We start from the raw sequence: 4,187 nt of genomic DNA on the forward strand, positions 1-4,187 counted from the left end.
TTGAGTGTGTGTGTGTGTGTGTGTGTGTGTGTTGGTGGTGGTGGCGGTCCCATCAGCGTACTGACGATTTCAGGATAAAAGTTATCTTTTGGCCATCACTGTGGTGTTCACACCTGAAAATCAGATTAAAGTGTTTAGAGAAAATGTCATATATATTGGCAAAGTTGGCAATAACTTACTTGTTGGTCACTGCGGCGCGGTGATTCCCAGCTTGTCACTCCGGGAGGCTTGCTTGGTCACGACCCTGAGACTGGAGAGTCCAATCTGTAAAATAGAGAGTGGAATCCACGCGGAATCCTAGCTAGCGATTACTCGGCTTGAGACTCTTGGTTCTACTAGATTCTTTTTCATTTCCCGAAAGCCCTGGGGTGAGCCACTGGTCTCCAGTCGCATCTCAGCAGATGCTGCTCAGGCTGTGTGCTTGTGCAACAGGAGTGGCCACTCTTTCTCCCCGTCCCAGCCACGCGTGGTTACACCTTCTGGGAATCAGGGCTCTGACGACTGCGAGGAGGCGGACCATTTTCTTCCCAAGAAATATTCCCCCAAGGGAGTCAAGGGTAGGCGGCAAGCTGGACCCACGCAGCCTCCAAAGCCCAAAATTAAGAGAATTTCCTTCTTGGCTGTCTTATTTTTTACTTATTTTTTAGTTCACAAGAGAGCTTTTTTTTCTTTTTGAGTATTTACATGAGTAAAGAGGAAATTGCTAAGGATCACCCACTGGGGTGATGTGCATACTGTTGGTTTTTTTTTTTTTTTTGTAATCACTTTTCTTATTCCTAAATGTTTCTTTCTTTCTAGTTTACAGCTCTTCTCCTGGGTTTATCCTAAGCCCAGCCTTGACTTCTGTTGTAAATTTCTAAGTCGTCTCCTCCCCTAATGAATACGGAGTTGGCCAGAAGCAAAGGTGGTTCCTACAGTATCTCTCCAGAAAACAAGTGTGCAAACAACAGGGCGATTCTTTTCTTTCCTTGAATCTTTCTCATTTTACTTCTTTACCACAAAAGTACTTTAATATCTTTAAACACTTTGTAGAATGTTTTCATGTTAAACAGTGATAAAATATGCAGGAATATATGTATCTGTAGGCAAGGTAATGAACTGTAATATGTTGTAGCCACGCGTTCCGGGAGACAAACTCACTCAGAAGGACAATGCAGATAGTGGAGTGCAATTTATTACCCCGGTGGGCCCAAGGCAGAGTCTCCTCTTAGTCAAGGACCCCGACTAGCATTTGTGAAAATCTTTTATACCCCATGTGTACGTGTCTGAACCCACCAGTCCAAATTCCTTGAGACTTACATAAACCAAGGAAAATACAATCCCAATAATCCCATCATTCACGTACTATGTGCTCATGTGCTTAAACAGTCAAACAATTAGCCAATAATCAATAAACCCGAGGTTACACCCTGATAGATACAGAAAAATGTATGGCCTGTCTGGAGGAAGGGGGGATTAGTGTATGTTTTCTCTTAGGCAATGAGTAACCTAGATACGATCTTCAAGGTTCCCCTGTCTGGAGGGGGTCTTATCCTTCTGTTGTTGTTTTCATAGGCACTAAACACAGAGTTCAGAGTCCATTGGAAATGTGGCCGAGCATGATCAGCATGAACAGGCCTAAGATGGAGTCCGGGCCCTATGAATTCCTTCTTCATTCCCTCCTCTTGATGCTCTTAACTCATATTATGAGCATCATTCATAGGGATATATTGCACCCTGGCTCTCCGACCACCAATTTGGGAGAATGACATCAACCTTTGGGTTACAAAGTTCATAATACATTGTAAAATTCAGGGTCCACAAAGCAGAACTATCAAGACAACTACAACAGTGGTAAATATAGTTTTCCACCAATCGCCCTTCACCCAAGATAGGACTGAAGTCCAGAAAGGAATATTTTCATTTGACATTGCTTTTACCTGGTTTTTCATGTCATCTAAAGCAATCGATACATTGCCAGATAAGTCAGGAATGTATACACAACATTCAACCTTAATTATAGCACAGGTCCCTCCTTGAGCAGCTGTGAGTATGTCCAAAGCCATTCTATTATGAATTACCGCTTTTCTCATTTGGATTTGTCCTTCATTTAAGGCTTGGATGGCTTTTGTTCTATCTAGGAGGGCCTATTTTGTGAAATTAGCCAAGGTCTCTACTTTAATCACGATATCTGTTGTCCCTATAGAGGATACGAATAAGGCAGCAATATACTCATATCATTGAAACATGGATCTTGTCCACCTAGCATGTATTAAGGTAGATTTACCAGGGCTACCGGGGTAGATTTACAACAAGTAGGTTAGGCTTTTGTTACACTGGCCTTTATATCAAATGTAACCCCATGACCCGAATCTATTAACTGTAGGTCTTACACCAAGAGAGCAAGGAGAGGTTATGATTGGCAAGAGAGAGGAAAGTCTCTTTTTGTCATCCCAGAAAAGAGCAGAGTGGTTTAAAATCTTCTTGGCAGAGTGGTAACACCCACCAAGGAAGTCCATCCATCACTGACAGAGGCATAGCCCCACATACCCAGCAGTTGGAAGTGTTGTGGAAGTCTGAGTAGGAATGTGCCCATGAGATGAAAACATTGTCCTGAGTTGAAACGGAAGTTAAATTCAAAATCACATTGATGAGGCCAAGCAGCAGGAGTTGATTGTGCGGCTTCATCCTGAAGGGGCTCGTCCAGGATCTTCTTTTCCTTCTTCTTAAGGATGGTCTTAGTCTCTTGAGAATCAGTGGGGTCCCTCTGTGCAGTCCACTCAGTCTTTTTTGGGTCTGCATGGTATGTTCTCTTCACCCTCGTATGATGGATCCAAGGGACAATACCTGCAACTTTAACTGCAGTAGGGGCAGTTAGAATAACATAAGGGCCCTTTCACCAAGGGGCTAGCAAATCATGTTTCTAATCTTTGACCCATACTTGGTCACCAAGCGTAAACTCATGAATCTTTTCCCCAAGGGGGAATGGCACCCTTTCTTGTACAAACTTAGTTACCTGATTTATTACCTTACCCAGTTCCATCTGCTGTGAAATCCTATTCCCCCTTACCTGAGGCAAATTTGTTGACACCTGTTTTATTATGGGAGGGGGCCTCCCATACACAATTTCGTATGGAGAATAGCCTTGGGAATGTGGGGTCATCCTGAGTCTGAGCAGATTCGTCGGAAGCAAGTCCACCCAGGAGCAGTCAGTCTCTTTGATCCACTTGGAGAGTCTCTTTAATGTCCAGTTGGTTCATTCCACCATCTCAGAACTCTGGGCCTATATGCAGTGTGCAGTTTCCATTTGATGTTTTAAGTTTTGCTTACTTGTTGTACTAAATCAGCTACAAAAGCTGGGTCATTGTCTGAACCAACGCTGGTAGGAAGTCCAAATCTGGGAACTATTTCCCTAAGCAGGCACCGGGCTACTTCTGATGCTCTTTCAGTCCAGGTAGGAAAAACTTCTACCTAGCCCGAGAACGTACATACCATGACCAGCAGGTAACGGTAGTGTCGGTGAGGTTTCATTTCAGTGAAGTCCACTCCCAGGTGTTCAAAGGGCAGCGTGCGTTTCAGCTGAATACCCGGAGGTTTTTGTCTGAATACCCGAGAGGCAGCATTAACCTGTGAGCAGGCAGCATGGCCTAGGTGAGTCGCTTGGTGTGTTTGGCTTACCAGATTGTGTGCCAGCTCCTCTGGTACCAATAATTTGCCACTTGGCAATTCCCACCATCCCTTTTCAGTCTTGATGGCCCCTTCCGCTTTGGCTAACCTGACAGCCATTGTACTTGTTTTATCAGGCTAGTGCCATCAGTATATAGGACCCAACTAGACTCTGGAACCTTGTGTCCTTCTTTAAGACAAACCCCAGATACCTTACCTCCTTCTTGCAGATCTGTGCCTTCTTTGACACCCGGTAACCTGCTTCCATCAGCAGCTGGAGCAGTGATTTTGTCCCCTTCCAGGATTTTTCCTTGGTCTCGGCAGCCAGAAGCAGGTCATCCCCATATTGTAGGAGCCCATGCACCAAATGTTGTAGCCACACGTTCCAGGAAACAAACTCACTCAGAAGGGCGATGCAGATAGTAGAGTGCAGTTTATTACACCGGCGGGCCCAAGGCAGAGTCTCCTCTTAGCCAAGGACCCCGACCAGCATTTGTGAAAATCTTTTATACCCCATGTGTACATGTCTGAACCCACCACTC

The 4,187-nt window shown here is 44.6% G+C and overlaps 1 protein-coding gene across 1 annotated transcript in view; it reads right to left on the bottom strand.

The window, feature by feature from the left end:
* Positions 1–457, bottom strand: part of TRPC4 (transient receptor potential cation channel, subfamily C, member 4) — a 207,420-nt gene extending 206,963 nt beyond the window's left edge. Inside the window, exon 1 of the mRNA XM_010835641.1 lies at positions 180–457. The gene's annotated coding sequence lies outside the window, so the exon portion shown is untranslated. The remainder of the gene's footprint in view (positions 1–179) is intronic.
* Positions 458–4,187: the final 3,730 nt, after the last annotated feature.

The sequence above is a fragment of the Bison bison genome, unplaced genomic scaffold, assembly GCF_000754665.1.
Source record: "Bison bison bison isolate TAMUID 2011002044 unplaced genomic scaffold, Bison_UMD1.0 scf7180017864048, whole genome shotgun sequence".
In the NCBI taxonomy this organism is placed as follows: Eukaryota; Metazoa; Chordata; class Mammalia; order Artiodactyla; family Bovidae; genus Bison; species Bison bison.